Raw genomic sequence first — 21,389 nt, 5'->3', positions numbered from 1 at the left:
TTTGCTTACAAGTAAAGAGCAAAAACACTTACATGGAATTTCATAAAAAAAAAATAAAAAATAAGTGTTAGCTCAAAGGGTACGTACGAGGATACATGAAAGAAATTTACAGTTAGTGCTCAGATAGTATCACCATAAAACAAAAGAAATTCAACAAATATCAAGTCTTTGCTCACAAGTCAAGTGCAAAAAAACTTCGATGAAATTTCATAAAATATAAGTGTTAGCTCAAAGGGTATGAGCATACACGAAAGAAGTTTGAACTTAGTGTTTGGATGGTATGAGCACAACATAAAAGAAATTTCAAGATATATCAAGTGATCTTTGCTCATAAGTCAATAGCAAAAAGATTTAGATGAAATTTCATAAAATTTTAAGATATATCAAGTGATGCTCATAAGTCAAAATTTATTGAACTTATTTGATTGCATGTTTTGTTATTATTTTCTAATTATTAAATATGATAATGAAGAGGAGGGTAATAAACAGGAAAATCATGTTTCTTTCTTTCAATCTTTAATTATTTTAAAATAATAAATATTGTAATAAATGAGCAAATGTTTGTAAGGAGTTCGTTGTTAGTGTTAGGGGTTCAGCTAGTAAAAAAAATGCATTTATTTTCGTTACTGTTATCATGATAGGTTTTAGTTTTATGACTCTTATCATATTTTTCTCTAAGTAATGTCTCACATTTACTTACATATAATTTTACATGAAAAATAGCATTAACTTGTAGACAAAATTATAATATGGCATATACTTTTACCGATAAAGAAAAATGGGGCAACAAGCTGTTACTAGTGCAATTGTTTAGGAGTATTGACTATTTATGCATTATTTTGTGTAAGAACACTAATTCTTGACTATGGCGAAGATGTGTAACCGGTAAGGTAACGGTACAAATTCTTATGATTTCCTAGGTTGTATTTAAAAAAAAATACATGTTAGCCTTTATATAACATTTCACATCGAAAATTACATCACATATTAATTAACTCAATATGATATATTTAAAAAAAAAAAAAAAAACTATAGTATTAGCGAGGTTATCTTACATCTCGCATGATTATAGAGTTTTTTTTTTTTTTAATAATTCAATTTTACATTATGATCATATCATCAATTACATTAAATATTTAAGCACAAAATATAATATTTAAACGTCAATATTGCGTTTTCTAATGATTGGTTCCTCGTCTTCACGCAGAAGTCTCCTCATAAACAGGAGGTCTTGTCACCCAAGCTAAGTCTTTGACGGTATTATAGAGTTGACTATTTGTCAGGAAAATTAAACTTAATTTGTTTTCTCACGTTTCAGACATATATATGTTGTGGATTGACTTCATAATATTTATGTTCATTTATTGTTTCTGATTTCCCCTTCTTCTTCTTATATATATATATATATATATATATATATATATATATATATATATATATATATATATATATATATATATAAAAGTAGGACTCGTGCTTTAAATATAATATCTAAATTCTAAAGCATGAATGCAATATTCCATGATCCTTAAGACCACATAAAACTGACATGTATATTATTAGCTACGACGACTTTAATTTATAGTGTGTAAAGCATATGCTAAGGCGACCTAATAAATCATTATATATTTATATACCAAGTCACCAACATAGAAGCAATACTGTTAGAGCAAAAAAAAATAATAATAATTTTTTTTTTTTTTTTTTTTTGAGAAACGTGGGCGGTGCCACGGAAATTTCATTAAAACCCTCACGTATGGCGGAGGAAAACCGTGGTTACAAAAGATAAAAGAAACACATACATAACCACGCCACCTAACAAGCTAGACTCGGAAACACTAACCCGGCGTGCGGGATTTGATTTCTCTGTCATCGGCTCTTATAGCCTCTTCTGAGCAAGGAGGGACAAGCCCCATCCATCTCGAGTTAGAACAATGAGTAACCGCAAAACGGGCTAAGTTGTGAGCCGCAATATTACCAAGCCGAGGAATAAACAAAATCTTAAAGTCAGTCAACTTGCTTACCTCTCTCTCGATGTGAAGCAATATCGTCCCGAGCTCAGTCATGGGGAACGTTCCCCCGGCCACCGCCTTGACCACCTCCGAGCAATCCGAATGAAGCTCCAAACTCGATCCGCCGATACTGAGAGCTAGAACTACGCCCTGGAGAACCGCAAACGCCTCCGCAAGCTTGGGGGAGTATCCCCTAGCTTGGGAAAGCGTTTGCGAGGCTAACACCCTTCCGGTGTGGTCACGAGCAATGCAACCCACACCGAATCCGCCCTGGTCCCGATCTAGAGCAGCATCCACAGTCACCGAGATTGTTCCTTGCGCCGGAGGGATCCACAAAGGCTTGGCCACACACTTAATCTTACTCTGAACGGCTCCCTTGTTCGCTTCCCTAAACTCCTCGAGGAAGCACCCTGTCCACTGAACGAGCTCCGTCCGATTCCAAGCGTTCCTCCCCGAGACGACATTGTTCCTGTGGTTCCATAATTCCCAGATAATAGTGATATAGAATTCAAAATTACTAACCTCAAGAGAGTCCGCCGCTCGGAGAATGTTATCAAAAGCTTCTCCCTCCCCGTGAGGCGGAAGGACCCCGCCGAACCCTGCTTCTTTCCACACATCCCTACTCCACTTACACCCCCAGAGAGCATGATGAGTCGTCTCAGCCCTCCCCGAGCAGATAGGGCAGCGATCGTCATCGATAATCTTCCTCTTGGCAAGAACAGATCGGGTCGGGATTCGATTCTTACACACTCTCCAGATAAAGAGCTTAACCTTAGGAGGGACCTTTAAATTCCAAAACTTTTTCCACCACTCCTCCATCCTAGTCCGATCAGACGAGCTGGCTCCCAGACAGTTAGAATCCATGGCCACTCTGTACCCACTCTTGACTGTGTATTCGCCATCCTCCGTATAGTGCCATCGTCGTCTATCAGGGACCCCTTCACCACCGCAGGGGATGCTAAGAATCGCCCTGGCATCGTCCTCTCCGAACATATCCCGGACTAGCTGCTCGTCCCAACTGCCGTCATACTTCATCAACTCCACAACTCTCATATCGGGGGGAATCATAGGGGGGTCAGTCCAAGCGAAGAGTCTAGGTCTAGGAATCCATTTATCCCCCATGACCATGACAGACTCGCCATCCCCAATACTCCATCTCGTACCTGCCAGGATGATCTCCCTTCCCCAGACCAAGCTGCGCCACATAAAGGAACTGTTCGACCCACATTGACCACTCAAGACGTCCCCATGTGGGTAGTAACTCTCACAGAAGACCTTGCCCACCAAACTGTCGGGCCGTCTGAGGAATCTCCACACGTTCTTAGCGATCAAAGCTTGGTTGAACTTTTCCAGATCTCTGAAGCCCATGCCCCCTTCAAGTTTATTTTGAACGAGGACATCCCAAGCACACCAGTGAGTCTTGCTAGCCCCGTTGCAGTTTCCCCACCAGAACTTAGCTAGGGCCGAGTGAATCTCCGAAATCAGCGACTTCGGGAGCTTGAGGCAGGAAGCTACATAGCACGGGATAGCCTGAAGGATGGATTTGATAAGAACCTCTCTGCCTGCCTGAGAGAAGAAGACACCGTTCCAACTCTTAATCTTCTCCCACACGCGTTCTCTCACATACTCGAAGAGCTCTTTCTTTTTCCGACCAGAGAACGCGGGGAGGCCTAAGTACCGTTTATGACAATCCGTCCTCCGAACTCCAAGGGTCTGGGCCAGAAGCTCCTCTTCCTCCTCCGACCCCACGTCTTTGCCAAAACAGACATCGGATTTCTGAAAATTAACCAGTTGGCCCGAAGCCCCCGAGTAGGCTCGCAGAATCTCGGCCACAGCCTCGCATTCCTCATGACATGCCTTGAAGAACATCAAGCTATCATCAGCGAACAGGAGGTGGGAGACGCGGAGGTTTCCAAAACGGACCCCACTAATAGAACCCGCCTGCTCTCCCGCTCTGAAAAGGCTCGAGAGGCCCTCTGAGCAGAAGAGGAAGAGGAAAGGGGAAAGCGGGTCGCCCTGACGGAGACCTCTCTGTGGAATAACATGTCCCCGCGTAGTTCCATTAATGTTGAAGGCAAAGCGAACCGAAGAGACACATCGCATCACTCTACCAACCCAATGAGCCGAGTATCCGAGCCTCAACATCACCGCCTCCAGGTAGGACCACTCAACCCGGTCGTACGCCTTCGCCATGTCAAGCTTGAGGGACGCACACCTGCCGTTTCCAAACCTCCCTCTCTTCATAGTGTGAAGCGCCTCAAAACCCACCATAACGTTGTCGAAGATAAGCCTACCCCCCACGAACGCACTCTGATTCTCTGAAATGGCCACATGCATAGTGCCTTTGAGACGGTTCACAAGACACTTAGCGACAATCTTGTAGACGACGTTACACAGACTGATGGGGCGGAACTCGCTGACTCTCCTAGGCTCCTCAACTTTAGGGATAAGCGTAATAATGGTGTCATTGATACTCCCAAGCTCTTTCCCTTCGTTGAGAATCCCAAGACAAAACTCCGAAACCGACTCCCCGACCATGTCCCAATACTTCTGATAGAAGACCGCCGGGAACCCATCCTTCCCCGGGGCTTTGATAGGGTCCATAGAAAAGAGCGCACTCTTCACCTCCTCAATCTCGAAAGGGCGCTCAAGCTCATGATTCATCTCCTCCGAGATTTTGGGCTGGATGCCCGCGACCACGGTCTCTATATCCTGCTGCGACGGCCTCGTAGAAGTGAAGATATCCATGAAGTATTTGGATATCACTCCTTCGATCCCCGCTTCGCTACTGCACCAGGCCTCGCTCTCGTCAAACAAGCCACTGATGGTATTCCTCCTCCTTCTCGTCGTGGCCTTGCGCTGGAAGAACTTCGTATTTTTGTCACCACACTTCATCCAGGAGGCTCTGCTCCGTTGCCTCCAAAACTGCTCTTCCTTATCTAACAAAGCATTCAACTGCCTCTCCTCGCGGCGAAAAGTATCCATGCAGAAATCCGGCCCAGACCTACCAGCCAACTCAACGATCTTTTTCTGTTTCACGATCCGATCTGTCATACCCCTATTTTCCTCGTGACCCCATCTAGCCAAACCATCTCTACACAGTTTAATCGACTCAGCCATCCTCGGACTCCGATTTCCCCCGCTATCCCTGACCCAAGTCCTCCGAACCACTTCGGCACACCCCGGCTCTCCGCACCAGGCTTCCTCAAAGAAGAACCTCTTCGGCCTCCTCGTCCGTCGAGCGGTCCCAGTAACGTCTGTGCAAAGCAAGAGGGGTCTGTGATCCGAATTCCAGAACCCAAGATGCTGAACTTTGGCCCGGGGGAAGAGATCCCCCCAGTCATGACTAGCCAGACATCTATCCAGGCGTTCTTCAATCCCGCCCCTCCGCCACGTGAAAATCTCCCCCTCAAAGCCTAAGTCCTGGACGTCGCAGTCCACCATCATATCCCGAAACGCAGCTAGCTGCCCCGGCCACCTATCTCTGCCCCCCCGAATCTCAGCATTAGAAGCCACCTCATTCATGTCTCCTCCAATTAACCAAGGGCCCCTATAGTTCTCTCGAAGCCGACGAAGAAGCTCCCAAGTATATTTCCTTTGGGAGGTAATCGGGTCTCCGTAGATCCCCACAAACCTCCAAGAATTCCCATCCTCGCTAATCAAGTCACCCTCGATATGAAACCTCGACATAGTCCCAAGTAGAAACTTCACTGGCTTTCTCCACAGTAACATCAAGCCTCCGCTCCTACCAAGACATTCCACCGTCACACAACCCTCGAAACCAAGCATAACTCTCACCCTCTCGGCCCCGTCCTTCCTAAGCCTCGTCTCTGAGAGAAACAGAAAATCCGGCCTATAGTCAAGGACGTGGGACCTAAGGGTGCCCTTCGTCCCGGGGTTTCCCAACCCCTGGACGTTCCAAATAACGCCAATCATTGCGCTCGGCGGCCCTCGTCCCTGAGGGGCGCCGCTTTCTCATTTGTAACCACCTTAGTCGAATCCACCGAACCAGAAACTTCTAAGGGACCGTCCACCAAACCTGGGTACCTATCCCCTTGCCCCTCAAAGCAAGAACCCTGAAAACCAAACGAAGTATAAGTGTGAAGGGTACTAACCTGATCAGCCGGGGATGAGCGAGCAGTCTCCTCCGGGCCGCACCGGGGCCCGCCCCCCGCTTCGAAAAGTCGCGCCATTCTCTTGACGTTGCCTATTCTGAGACGCTCTCCGAACTTCCTCTTCCCCGAACCTGCCTCGCCTCTCCTTGTCTCTGTACCCGCCCCGTCACCATCCCTCGAAGTGGGCCCCAGCGAAACACCCATTTTGGCAATTAAATTAGCCCCAGTCTGGATGGTAGGGGCAGATTCCAAGCTGGGCCCAATTGGCGTAACTCCAGGCCCACGAAGAGGAGGGTCTTCCCCAAGGACCAGCCCATCTTTGGTGGAGGTGTGGCCCCCACTCGGATTAGAGACAACCTTCCCCTTCTCCTCGCGCCCCACGCTCAAGAAGGCTTTATCTTCCACTAAACATTTTTTATTCTGAAAAGCAACCCACCCCCCTGCTTTCTCCAGAACACAAGAAGGGGTACTGCTATCCTCAGAACCCGGGATCGTACCAGCTCCGCGTTGCCGAAACAGGGAAGACCCATCACGTCCCAACGGTCCACTGTTCTCGCAGATCGTGTCCATCCCCTTCGTCGTGGCCGGAATTTCAGATCGGGTTGTCGCCGTCGGCTTCAGCACCTCCATCGCGATCTGAGATCTGGTCGGAGCCGCCTCCTTCGTCAGCGTCGTCGTCGTCGAGATCGGTGCTTCGGCCTGTATCGTTGCCGTCGTCTGCAGTGGCTCCTCCGTGGAGGACGAGACCCCCGCCTGGTGCGACGGCTCTGGGTCGATTTCGGCATGGGAGTCGCGCCCTCCAGCCTGCGACGTCGCCGCCACCTGCAACGGCTTCTTCCCGGTGTGGCTCTCCGTCTCCAGGCGTCGATCTGGGTTGGATTCGTCATGGGAGTCGCGGCCTTCAGCCTCCGTCGTCGCGGCCGTCTGCATCGGCTTCTTCCCGGTCTGGGTCTCCGTCTCCGAGCGTCGATCTGGGGTGGTTTCGTCATGGGAGTCACGGCCTTCAGCCTGCGTCGTCGCGGCCGTCTGCAACGGCTTCTTCCCGATCTGGGTCTCCGTCTCCGGAGGGTCCCTAGTGTCCGTGCGAGCCCTTCTACGCCTGCGAGGAATGGGAGCTCCGCTACCTGCCGTAGGGCCCTCAGCCCCCTCTGGTCCAGGGTCGTTGGCGTTAGAGCCGCAACCCCCGTCGACATCCATCTCCGCCATGCCCGGAGCTTCAGGAGCCTTCTCCATCGGGGGATTGACGGGTTCCTTGGTCGCCATATTCGGCGGGGTAGGAGGATGAGCGTTCGTCTTGGGAGCCGGAGAGTTCGGAGAATTCCCCGGCCCACTCCATCCCATCTCCGACGTGCCTCCACTGCCCTTGAACCTTCTAGTTCCTCCGACCGTTCTGTTCGGGATTTCCCCTCGGAGCCACGCTCCGTACTTCAAGGTATCAGACGCACCAGAGTCCTCCTTCCTCAAATGACAGTCGGCGATGCTATGCCCAAGCCTTCCACAGAAATAGCAGAAGTCTGGGAGTTTTTCAAACCTAAAACCCACCCATGTCTTCTCCGGTCCGATCGTAACGTGGATTCCCTTGACGAGTGGTTTCCCGATGTCTATCGCCACCCGAGCCCGGATAAACTCCTCCCGGATCATACTATCCTTGTCTTTATCGATCCGGAGCACACGTCCAATACGTTTACCCAACAGCTCGCCCATTTTCACCGATCGATTCCTTATCGGTATTCCATGCATTTGGACCCAGAACTCCACGAATCTGAAATCATCCCCTTCTTCTTCCTGCATTCCCGGTTCACTTAATACCACCAGAGATTTGTCAAAAGTCCATGGACCGGACTCCCAGACTCGTTTCTTGTCCGCCTCGAGCTCGAACCTAAAACAAAAGCCTCCTCCCTCGTAGTCGCTAATCTCGAGCTTCCCCTTGGGTCTCCAGATTCCAGCCAGGACGGTTTTGAGAGCATTCCGGTTAAAGGATTTTCGTCGCAGCACCTTACCCAGAAGACACCCTGAGAGATCCACTGCAGTGCTAACACGTTCTTCCTCGTCAAGTATGAGATTCTCCTCCTCTTCCTCATCACCAATGTCTAGTTCAGACCATTTGTCACATAAACCCTCCATAGCCGGAGCACAAGAAGAGCAAGTGAAAGAACCTCTGACTCGAGAGAGCAGAGAGAAAGAGAGAAACACTATTATTTGGATTCCAAAAAAAAATAATAATAATTCAGCGATGAGAAATTCACCGATACTATTTGCCATGTTGCAATACATGTCATAGACCCCGTGACAAAACAATAGCTGGACTAATCTAATTGAAAAATGCGCATGTTGACCTTTTATTTTTTTCAGTGATGGTTATCAAATTTAAAATCAACCAAATATCATGTTTCTGTAATCGGCTTACAAATTTAGAAAAGAGCTGTTTGTCTAAAAAAAAAAAATGCGACTGTCCGTTAATCGAAATAATTGATCAATTTATATATCTTCTAAGCTCCTATAGGTCAGTTGCAGTACCTAATTTTTTTTATCGTTATTTCTTTTATAAACAATTAAAACAATTAATTCTCAAATCTGGAATATTATAAATTTTCAACCTTTGTCATTGTATTCGCATGTCGTAAGGGAACAACAAGAGAGTATTAAGTAAGGTGAACATAATTACAACTTATTTTTAAATTACATCTTATTTATAAATGTTGCACTATTAAAACTGTTTTTATAAATGTTACTCTTAAAACTGTTTTATAAATGTTGTACTCACTATTTTATAATGTTAAAACTGTAATTTTTCTTTACATATTTTGAGTTATGCCTTGCCTTTATTGGTGGTAAAAGGCCTTTTCTTTTAAAACAAGGCTTGAGCCTTTATTGTGCATATCAAAGGATAACTCTGTTTTTTTAATTTATTATGCAACAAGCTTACGATTTTTTTTGGTAACTTTCAGAGAGCTTTGTAACTTAATATCAATAGAAGTCAACATTTCTTTAACGCTAAATATGTAATTTTTATTCTATTTATACTCACTTATTTAAAAAAAATGTTTTTTCAAAATGATTTTACCGAGTTTTCAAAGTCTAAAAAATGTTATTAATGAGCCGAGAAAGAAAAAGAGGTGAAGAGAAAAACAGCAACAACAACAAAAAAGTTCTCCTGTTCATTATATTGAATTTATTACAAATTATTCTAGCAAATTAGAAATGCAATAAACTCCCACATGAGAAATGTTTTAGATAGATAAGGATACAAAGTTTTTTTTTCTTCTTTTCCTCACAAACTAGGAAGCATTTTTAGGGAAGAGAAACATGCCCCTTCTGAATAAAGGACGCAATGCAATCATCAAACATCTCGGTAATCGTTTTGAACTCGAACCCAAAACTCCTTACCTTTGCGGTGCTAAAATCATAGTATGGTCGGTCTAGTTGATCGAATCTAAAATGAAAAAAAAAAACAATTAATCAATATATATATATATATATATATATAAATCATAGAATGTTTTTTTTTTTTTTTTTTTTTTTTTTTTTTTTTTTGCAATAGTTATGCAAGTAACTAGTTTCAAAACCTTTTTGGAATAGGCAAAGAAGGATATTTTGCTGATAACAAAGAAGCTAATTCGTCGTTGTCGAGCACGGCCGAGTTACAAAGAAAGCGTCCATGAGCCTCTTCACGCTCGTAAACAAGGATATGGCAAGATGCAACGTCATCGATGTGGACATATCCCATCCTTCCATAAACTTGAAAAATCTCGGTTTCCCCTGATAAGATAAATTTAGCATATATGATCAATTAATTATTTAGTCAAAATGAAAGTGAAAAAAATAAATAAATGATAAATAATGCATGAAACTTTGTTGTCACAAATAATTTACCTCTAAGTAAACCAAGAATGTCGGATGTGGTAGCGCTCAAGTCTACCGGCAAACTAGGGCCGACCACGAACGTCGGAAGAACGGTGACTAAATCGATCCCGTTTTCGTTGCAATATTCCCACGCTGCTTTCTCTGCTAATGTTTTTGCCATTGCATACCAAGCCTAGAATACTTGAAACTTCTCGCAAAGTTCAATGGAACTCCAAGAAGACTCGTCGAGAGGGATTTTAGGGTCGAAATCTCCTCTGACCCTTGCAGACGATGAAGAGGAAGTGAGAACCACGCGCCTCAGAGATGTATTCTTGCGGCATGAACGTAACACGTTCAAAGTTCCCTCAATTGCAGGATTCAAGAATTCTATCTGATTTGCAAATCATTCATCAAACACAAAAGATTTATTTCCATGCTTTCGTATAAAGAATCTTGATATAGCGTCTGATAGAGGTTAACTTGTTTTTAGTAATCAATACTTAAAAGGTGTACATTTGAGGCAATAAATCTATCTCGAGGCACTTTACCTTTTTTTTTTTTTTATAGGACGCCGTAGTAATCTAGTCAATTTCAAATTTGATTTTAAGGAACTAGGCAACGTTTTGTTTATTTTGATAAATTAGTCATTTATCAAAATTTACCAAAATTAATGTATAAAAAGGCTATGGACAATTATGTAAAATGCTATCTGATTAATGAGGCTAGATTTTAAATATGCTTTAAACTTGGTCAATTGCAAATCCAACATTTTAAGTGGTTTAACTTATGAGATTTAAACTTAAGTTATTAAATAATAAAAGTTAAAAATCTAGGTATCATTAAACAAGTAAATAGTGCAGCACGAAAACTCTATTATAAATTCGTTTTCAAATTCGATTTAAGTTGTTATATCAAAAGTGTGAAAAATCACCTATTGTCATTTTTTTTTTCAAACTTAATACCTCAAATATCTCATTATATTTTTATTCTATATATACTTCTTTTTTTACAGTATTCTTGTTTTAGTATTATTGTTTTAGACTTTTATTTTACTCTTTATAGCTTTATTTAACCTTTTATTTACCGCTTAAAGTATTAAAAATAAGGACAATCAAGCATTATAGCCTTCTTAAGTTTAGACTATTCCCAAATAACTATAATTTTTTAATTTTCAAATAAATAGCCCCTTGCCTTTATTAAGTGTGTGTGGGATATAACTATTATGCTCTTTATAGCAATATAGAAATCTTAAATTTGCATAATACACCACGTTTAGTTAGTTATAGCTAGATAATTAGTCACTAATCATATTAATAATAATTAAATTGACAATTTTGCTCAAATAATTTCCTTCTGTTGACAATAAATGGTGAGAGTTGTCTGGGTGAAATCGTCAATTAATTGTTATTAATAGAATCAATGATTAATTCATTATAATTACATAAACGTTGACTATTTAGCAAATAATAAGTTTGATGTGACTTAGTTGCTTATAAAATTCTAAAAAATAAAGAAAAAAGGAATAAACCTGCAAATTAATAGCTAATAAAAGTAAAAAAAATAGTAAAACACTCTTACTTCAGATTGTGTGGCCAATAAAATAAGAAAGTATATTAATTTATTCTCTAAATACACGGCATTTATTTATAAAAAAATAATCTAAAAAATAGTCAATTTAAACGTTTAACATTGCTAAATAGCCAACGTTTGGTAAATCTTAGGTAAATAGTCACTGTCTTTTATTTACATGCGCAGTTTACAATAATACTCATACATATCATTCCCGCCCAAACGTTAACTATTTAAATGAATTTGATAAATCGCCTCACTTAACACGATTAAATCAACTAAATAATTATTTTCTAAATTTAAACACATAACACAATTCAAATTTAAATGAATGACACACAAAAATATTCAAATAAAAACGTAAAATATGTGTTAATATGTTTTAATAATTATAAATATTCTGTAAATACTTATAAATGTGAACTACGATTTTAAATAACACAAAATTAGAAAAATAACTGTTGCATATATTTTGGCCATTAGTATGCTATCAGGAATCCACGAAATAATCTAGAAATAACTGCTTTCTATATTTTTGGAAATATAAAAGAGAGAATTTAAAATTTAAATTTTAAAAAATATTGTCTTAAATAAATTGCTGAATTAATAATCAAAATTTAAATGAAAATTCGGAAATAAAAAGGAGGGACAAACCTGGAAAGTATAATTTTTTTTATAGGTCACACCATCTTTGTGGTTATTTACCTAAGATTTACGAAACGCTGGTTATTTAGCAATGTCAAACGTTTATGTTGACTATTTAGTACGAAAATAATTTTTAAAAAAATCTCCATTCCCACATTCCCGTTTTATTTTTAGCAGAAAAAATAACCATAGAGCTATAAAAGGACAATATCTTCATCTTTGTTGGTTATTTATAATGCTCTTTTCTTAAGAAAATGAACGAAATCCCATTTCTTTTTTTTTTTTCTTTTTTTTGTTATTGATATTAAAATATACCATATAGTTCTCTTTTCTTTGTTTTTCTTGTTTCTAAATAAATGATTTGGTTTGTTGTCTTTTATTTTCGATTTTGTATGTACATTTTTCTAACATTAATCTTTGCATTTTTTTTTTGTGTATTAAATTAAAAACTTCGTTATTTGTTACATACTATTTGATATTTGTTTGTTAATAGACAAAATAAACGTTGATTGCTACAAAGCTAATCAGTTTTATACTCGTTAATATAAAAACTTGGCGCTAAATAGCTTGTTTTTAAAAAAACTAATTTTTTGTTTGTTTGTTAAAAAACCAACGAAATTTATTTTGTTGAGAAAGCTAAATATTTTTTGTTTGTTAATACACTAACTCACTATATGTTTTTTATAATGTATTTTAAATATAAACTGACTCACGTATATTAGCTATAAAAAGGAAATGATAACCTCTAATTCTTACAATAAATATTTAGCTTTCTCAACAAGTATTTTAAATAAGTACGATTTCTTTAAAGAGACATGTAGAAACTTAATGACGTATAAATTACGAAACTCATCGCTTACTACATACATACATAGATATCAAGTGTGACGAAATGCCGCACCTAATGCCAAAATGTCGTATCCGAAAGTTCTTCGGGTGTGACTTTAGGTACGACAATTTCGCACCTAAAAGTCCGTTGCTAAAGGCTTCGGATGCGGCATGTCGTACCTAATAATGTCATATATTAGGTGCGACATGTCGTACCCAAAGTCGCACATATTTGACAGTAGAAAATCTCAAAAATGAAGAGAAGACGAGTATTAGGTGCGATGTCGCACCTAATACTCTTCCCACCAGAGTATTAAGTGCGACATATCGCACTTATCCGGTGCGACATGTCGCACTGTTGCTTGTATTGGGTGCAATATGTCGCACCTAAATGAGCATTAGGTGCGACATGTCGCACCCGATAGGTCGCACCCGATAGTAAACAAAAATCAATTAAGGACAGTGAAAATAAGAGGAGTGATTTTAAGTCCGCTTAAAATAGTATTAGATGTGACATGTCGCACCCAATACCATTTAAAATTAGTGAAATTTTTTGTTTTCTATAAGGGTATCCGGCGACATGTCGCACCTAATGCCCATTTAGGTGCGACATGTCGCATCGGATACCCTTCCGCACCAGAAAATGAAATTTATCGCACCAGAAAATGAAATTTATAATAGTGTTAAAAAACTGCCAAAAATATTGTGCCAACACTAATAATGATGTAAAAAATGATGAAAACTTAAGAAATAAAAACTCCAGATTTGTTGCTTTTAAATTAGGAAAGTCAAACACTTGTAAAATTATCATAAATATTTGCAAAATTAATATCTGAAAAAATAGAAAAATTGTGATTAAAAATGAAAAAGTCTACGAAATTAATATTTATAATAAAAAAAATTATAGAAAAATGATAGAATAGTAAAATTAACAAAAAAAAAAAAAAAAGAACTGCCTAAAATAGTGAGAATGGCTAATTATTCCTAATTCTTAATTGAAATAGTTTTAAGTGGCCTAGTTTGTGTTATTTCTCTTAATATAAAGGTAAAATCATCTGGAAATTGAAAATAAAGAGGTATTAGCATAGATTTTTAAAATTTCTGAAATATTCAAGAAAGAGAATATTATAAATTAACACTCCCGCTTTTCTTTTTTATGCAAATTAATACCCTCATTTGTCAATATTTCAAAATAATACTACCCTAACATTTTAAGTTTATGAAAAATAATACTCTCACTTTTTAACTGTGCATATTTATACCCTCACTTTTTAAATTTATGCAAATTTGTACCTTTTTTTTTTTTCTTTTTTGCTTGAATTATTCTAATTTACTACATGACAATTAATATTATTTTTAGAGAAATTAAGATAGTTTACTATAATTAATGAATGAAACGCGTGATCCCAAACATGAATGGTTTATTTAAAGAGAATCTTATAAATCAAAATGCATAAACAGCTTATAACCTTATAACCGTTTATAACAAATAATAAAACTGTTTTCAATTGGCATGCCATCGAATTTGACTACTCTTTTAAGGAATTTTTATATAAATATTATTAAACTCATCTCATTTTATTAAAATCAACCAAAAATTCAATATTTGACAATTCTATTACTAAAATCAAAATGGAGAAATATATATATATATTTAATAAAAATACATTTTTGTGATTTTTTTTATTTTGTGATCGATGTGTCATAAAATTTTAAATTGGTAACGAAATACACATGTGTGACCGATCTGCCACAAAAGTATGTACTTCATTATCAGTCTGTCACAAATTATGAAGGGTATAAAGTCTTTGCACAACTTGTTTGATAATAGTCAAATTTTGAATTTTAACTGATTTTGGTAAAGTGACATCAATTTAGTAATATTTATGTCAAAATATTTTCCGTTAAACTTTAGAAACATGGCCTAGTTTCCAATTTTAATTTCAAGTGGCTTAGTTAATTTTCTGTAATGTATAAACTTTTGTAAACGCTCTACTTGTGAAGTTTTATTTTAAAAGGACTTATGTGCAAAGTTTCGAGGGATGAGATTGAAAGAAAAAAAGAGAAACTAGGGTTGTTTTGAGATAAGCGTGGCAAGCTTTAATTGGACCCCTTGCGTACGCGTGGCAAGCTGAGGAAACGCCACCTAGCCTCTCTCTCTCTCTCTCTTTCGCTGCCACCTCACCACCCCACTCTCTCTTTTTCCTCATTCTCGGTTTCTCTCTCTCTCCTCTACTTCTTCTTCTTCTCCCTTGCGTCTCTCGGCCGAACGAAGCACACAGGAAAAAAAAAAGAAAAACAAACAATAAAACTCTCGCCACCGAGTATCATCGTCACCGCCATCCTCTCTCTCACTCTTCTCCTTCATTTCTTCTTCGCGCGTCACCGAGCACCGAGCCTCTGCGCGCGCTCCGGGCCGAGAAAGAACGACGCCGCCGAGAACCGCCGTGACGCCGGAGCAAGGAAAAAACACCGGAAAGGACGCGAGAACCCTCCGAGAAAGCTAGAACCCGTGGGTTGAGGTGAGATTTCTTCTCCTTGGTTTGGATTCAAAGCTAGGGTTCTTAGATTCAAAAATTGGGGATTTTGAATCCGGAATGAATTCAGTGAAATTGTTTGATTTTAATCGATGTTTGAACTCGGTTGTTGATGTTTATGGCTCGAATTTAAGAATTGATTTCGTATTTCCTTGGTTTGGTATCAATTTGGCCGAAAATCTCATGAGCTAGGGTTTGATTTTGGGTTTTTGAATTCCTGCGTTTCAATTGATGTTTCTGAGACGTTTTTAAACTTGTTTGAAGCTTGGGTTTTGACGAATATAGCTGTTTGGAATTTTGTTGAATTTTTTGGACGAATTCTCTTTGGAATTGCTCTTGGCCGTGTGTTTGTTTTTCTGGATTTATGTTTGGTTGAAAGTCTGATAGTTGTTGTTGTCAGTAAGAGGCTGTGATGATAAGTTTGTTGACCCTGGATTATGATTTGGAAGTGTTGTCTTGGTTAAGTTGTTGTGACCGTGTGTTGTTGTTGGCCGTGTGATTAGTTTGGTTTGAAAGTTTGATGGTTGTTGTTTGGTTTGGTTCTGTGTTTGGCCGTGAGCTATGGTTTTGGCTGATTCAGTCTGTTTGTTTTATGGGTTTTTCTGAGCCTCGGTTTGAGTTTTGGGATCGTCTGTGTTGAGTTGTTGGTTAGTATGGTTTCGGTTTGGATTGGGTTCGGGATTTGAGTTGTGAAACTGATAAGGGTTTGGAATTTAAGATATTAACTCGTCGTTGGATTCCAGGTTTGTATTACAGATCTTGACGGACGAACGGGAACCAGACGAGTCAAGAGCGACGAGATCAGTTTCTGAAGATATCAAGTGATAGAGTTATCGAAATAAAGCTCGATTAACTCGTGAGTTTTAAATCGCTTATAGCGTTTAAATACTCTTAGATATGTACTTTCAGAATTTAAATAAATAATTTATAAATTATTTATTTAACGATGCTTATGAATTTAATTTAATTATTCGTTTGGAATTCTCGGTTATTTTTAATTTCGGATTATTTGATTTATTTAAGACTCGTGATTATTCGTTGAACATTATCTCGTATCACTCTCGATAGGAGGATACGCGAGTCTTGAATAAACCTCCGAAAAACCGGGGAATAATAAGTTAAATTCTCGAATTCCGAACCGACTCTAATCCCGACAACGAACCCTATTATCTTTAAGTAAACTCGAATCCAATAACTAATAGATGTTCAACTCCGGATGCTAGTTCTCTCGACGTCCGACAAGTGCCAAGTGTCTCGAAGAACGTGTGAAGCAAGACATGTTCGGGAATCGTCAAGCTTTCTGTCGAACAATTCCGGGTAAGTGAGGAGACATAAGTCAACTACTTACCAAGGGTATAACCCTGTTTGTTTGTGCATTTGCTTGCTAGTAAACAAGAGTAGGTAAAAGCCTAAAAATGAATAAACTCGAAAGTTAAGGCTTCGGCCACTCTTGCTTGAAAACTTAGCTCGGGTTCGCCCGTTAGGTTCAAACGCTAACTTGAACCAGCCTTGTTTGCTTTGTGTGTGGTTAGACTTCTCTTCTAACTCTAAGAGATAGGTTAGAATCGAGAGGACGGAAGAGCGATAGACTCTCAATTCAATCGAGAGTAGAGAGTTCGAAAGTCACATTTCGAGCTTTCAACTTAAAACACTAAACGAGCTTCAAAGGGAAACAATAATTTCTTTCGGGGTTTATCCCGTCACGCTCTTCCGTATATAAGTTTAACGTGTACGCTGCTAGCTGCAGTGTACCCAAACTTTAAACTCGTGTCGGTGGTACTCACAAGTCCCTGACTTGTGCTTGGCGGGCCATGTCGGTCCGTGCGCCGAGTACTCGAAGCAATGGGTGAAGGTCGCGCATCGCGAGCTCATTGCTTGCTGGAAGACTCACCGGAAGCTGCCTTGAGCACACCGGGGCGTAATGGGTGATGGTCGCGGTTCGCGAGCTCACTATGCCAGAGACCAGTGGCGTTGACGTCATGATGAAGGAAGTACCACTAGTGGATCCCAGACAAGTGTTAAAACTTAGATCAGTTGACGACTGCTGCTCGAAGTTGGAAACTGGTCTCTAGTCGGATCGGGGTTTATAGCAGTGAGGAGTGTATAACCTTGCGGGACGGCTAGTATTCTAGGATGCGCGCTCATTAGTCACTTTTAGGTGATAGCTGCATCCTGCATTCTTGTTTGCTTGTTCGCACGTCACATGCTTTGCATTAGCTGCTTTTCTTTCATAGGCTAGACTCCCGCTTGCTGAGTCATTCGACTCATAGTTTTATGTCCCTTGGTAATGTAGATAAGGGCAAGGCGGCATTGTAGACGACCGAGAAGGAAACTGAGACGGAACGCGTATCTCTTGACCTACGGGCTATGGGTTCTGGCTCGGGAAATAGACCTCTAGATATATAATGTTTTGAATAATATCGACTCTTCCTTAAATAATATCCCGTGTATATATGTAAAGTCGGGAGCTTCTATGTACATATATATGTATGTATAAGGGTCGATATACGACTTCTAGTTCTGAAAGAAAAAACGAAAAATTTCCCGAGATTTCCGATAACCACTTTTGTTGTAAATGTTTCCGCACTTTTAATAATATCGTATTTCGTATATTATATGTTTCGTAAATTATATATTTACTTTAAATGTCTTGTTTACATTTCATTATTCATATATGATATGCTCCCGCTACGTGATGTTGGTTCCGTCGAGTCGCGGCTTGCGGGCGAGGTGACGACGCTCGCGGGTCGTGACAGATTTTGTGGTATCAGAGCCCAGGTTTAGCCGTTTCTGTAGACCTGAGATACATGTTCTGGTTATGGGAAAGTGTTGGAACTTGTGCTTACCGTTGGCCTGTCGTTTTGGCAGGTGGAATGGCTCAAGTGACGATACTATCCTACCCGGAGGCTCTTGCATCTGTTCCTCCTACCGCTCCGACTTTCAGCGGGATGAGGGGTACACTTACGTGGGTGCGATGGATTGGTACCACCATCGAGTGGATGGACGCCCTTGCTATCCCTGAGATTTTCCGTACTTGTATTGCCACGACGCTCTTGCAGGGACCAGCCCTGACTCGCTGGACCCGGCATGTGGCGCTGGGTAGTTTGTATCGATCATGGGGCATGTTCCAGGCCATTATGGGGGCCACTTTTTCAGCCCAGGGGCGAACGGATGAGTGGAACGAGTTCGCTCATGGTTTCTTTCAGCTCGAGTTCGAGTCGATCGCTCAGTACGAGGATCGATTTGAGGAGGAGATCGTGACATCTTGCCCCTTTGCTTTGGAGGACCGCCGACAGCAGTTTATCTTTCACCAGGGGTTACGGCCCGAGTTCAGGTATCCGATGCTGTTGTGTTGCTGCCCGTCCATGGGAGTTCTCCGAGCGCGTTTGGCGTTTATGATTCAGTCCCAGGCAGGATGTTGGATTCCTCCAGGTTACGAGCCAGCCCCGCAACCAGCGTATGCGCCAGTACCACCAGCCCAGCCGCCTCAGGCGCCGGCACCACCAGCATCGCCGCCGCACGCGCCACCGCCGCCACCCGCACAGCCACCTGCAGCTCCCCTTGTTATTGTGATCTCTGACGACGAGGAGAGCGAGGTGGAGGACGATGAGGATGAGGATCCCGTTGAGGATTATCCTCTTATGTGAGGGTGTGTTTAGGCTCGTTGTAGATAGTGGTGGTTAGTTTTTTGAGAGGTTAGTTTCAGGAGGTTGATAGTTGTTGTACATGTTTTTTTGATCTAGTAGACTTAAGCCTTGTGAGAGCTAGTCTACCTGTAGTTCTTTTGTTTAGCATGTGTACGTGCGAACGTGATGTTGAACAGCTTGTTGTATCTTTTGACATGTATATATGGTTGTAGATATGGTTGTATATATAAAATCTCGCTTCAGTTTCAGTTTGATCATGTGTTGATTATGTCTCTCGCATTTCGGTATGGATATATGAGTAACCTTGTTTGTTCTCGTGTGTAGAACTGAAAAAAATATGTCCGGACAAGAACCGTCTCATGCCGGAAATGCTACGACGGCAGATATCGCAGAAATGCGACACGCCTTGGAGAGACAGGCTGCCAGCGCAGCACAACGAGATCAGATAGTTGCGCAGCAACTTGAAGCCCAAAATCGCACGATCACTGAACTTCTGACGAGATTGAATACGCCACCTCCACCAAACCCGGAGCCCCCAGCTCAAGATGAACGACGTGGACATCCACCGCAGGCACGCGTGGATCCCCTGGAAGAGCTGAACTTTCGGATTCCTGATGTCGTTCCTCCGGTAGGCGAACCGGTGTATGAAAGATTTCGGAAGCAGAAGCCTCCGCAGTTTGGCGGTAACGTTGACCCCGCGACAGCCGAGAACTGGATCAAGAGGATTCAGCAGATTTGCAACTATATGCAGCTGTCAGATCAGGAGAGGGTAGCGTGTGCCGTGCACCAGCTGGAAGATGAGGCGAGAGGTTGGTGGGAGGTCGTAGCGTCATATGAGGACATCCACACAATGACGTGGATTCACTTCCTCAACTTGTTTCACGGAAAGTATCTAAGCGAGGCAAACCTATCGAACAAGGTACGCGAGTTTATGAACTTGCGACAGGGCACCCTGTCTGTTTCCGAATATACGGCGAAGTTCGATACGTTGGCCAGGTTTGCTCCTTCCTTGGTTCCCACTGATCAAGCTCGCAAGATGAAATATATGCACAGTCTAAACGTGGAAATTGTGAGCCAAGTGGATAGTGGCGACACCGGACCCCGTACTTATGCCAACGCTGTGCAGAGAGCGTTACGCATTGCTGGTTGGCGTGAAAGCGAACGAATTCCTGAGTCAAAGCCGGTTGCAGCACCGTCTTCTGAACCTGCTAGAACGGGGCAAGGTAATTCACAAGGAAGAACCCGATCTCTATCGCGATGGGAGAATCGGCAGCAGCAGAGGTCTGGCAATAGGTTTCAACAAGGATCAAATAACCGATCTCAGGCGAGTTCTAACAATCGCTCGCAGTCCGTGAACCAGAAGAAGAATAAGGCAGACAATAGACGCCCAGGGCCGTCCAACAAGAAGCCCAGAAACTTCGGGAACCAGCCGTCGTCCCAGTGCCGGAGATGTGGCGAAGTGCATGATGGCGACTGCTTTGCTCGCACGTTGACATGTTTCCGGTGTGGAAAAGAAGGTCATTTGTCGAAAGTCTGCCAGAGTTCAGAAAGAAAGGCTCCTGCACCAAAGGAACAACCAAAGGCTAATGCTTGAGTCTACTCTATCTACGAGGATGAGGTTCGTGCAGGATCCTCTACTGCCGTTACAGGTCAGATTTCTGTAGCCTCTTTCTCCGCATATGCATTGATAGACTCATGAGCCACGAACTCATTCATTGCATCTAGAAGATCTGATCAGTTGAGTAGAAACAAAGAGACCTTCTCGTATCCGTTTGTTACGGTTACACCCTCGGGAGAGAGATATCAGTCACTATACTGGTATAAAGATGTGCCTATTCAAGTTCAGGATCGGGTCCTGGAAGCGGACCTGATTGAACTAGAAATGGTTGACTATGATGTAATACTTGGAATGGATTGGTTAAGTAAGCATTATGCAGTCATTGATTGTAGAAAGAAGTCGGTTTTGTTCCAAGAGCCGGGGCTTGAACCATTCCAGTTCCAAGGTTCCTCTCGGAAGTTGGAATTTCCCGTCATATCGGCACTTAAAGCGTTGAAGATGATGCAGCAGGGATGTGCCGGATATCTCGCGAGTGTTGTGGATACTGCGAAGGCGACCAAGCCACAACCGCAAGATATTCCTGTTGTGAGGAACTTTCTGGATGTTTTCCCAGAAGATCTTCCAGGTCTACCTCC

General features: G+C 41.5%; 1 long non-coding RNA gene across 1 annotated transcript; it reads right to left on the bottom strand.

The window, feature by feature from the left end:
* Positions 1 to 9,252: 9,252 nt before the first annotated feature.
* On the bottom strand, positions 9,253 to 10,133 carry LOC149389364 (uncharacterized). Its single transcript, XR_016300718.1, has 3 exons — positions 10,001 to 10,133; positions 9,694 to 9,886; positions 9,253 to 9,560 (listed from the first exon to the last, which is right to left on the bottom strand). It is a non-coding gene; the product is annotated as an uncharacterized LOC149389364 (long non-coding RNA).
* Positions 10,134 to 21,389: the final 11,256 nt, after the last annotated feature.

Source organism: Urtica dioica, chromosome 8, assembly GCF_054948205.1.
Source record: "Urtica dioica subsp. dioica isolate 48M chromosome 8, U.dioica_male_clone48M_v1_H2, whole genome shotgun sequence".
Lineage (NCBI taxonomy): Eukaryota > Viridiplantae > Streptophyta > Magnoliopsida > Rosales > Urticaceae > Urtica > Urtica dioica.
The sequence above is the reverse complement of the archived record's forward strand: the minus strand, read 5'-3'. Positions and strand labels throughout refer to the sequence as shown.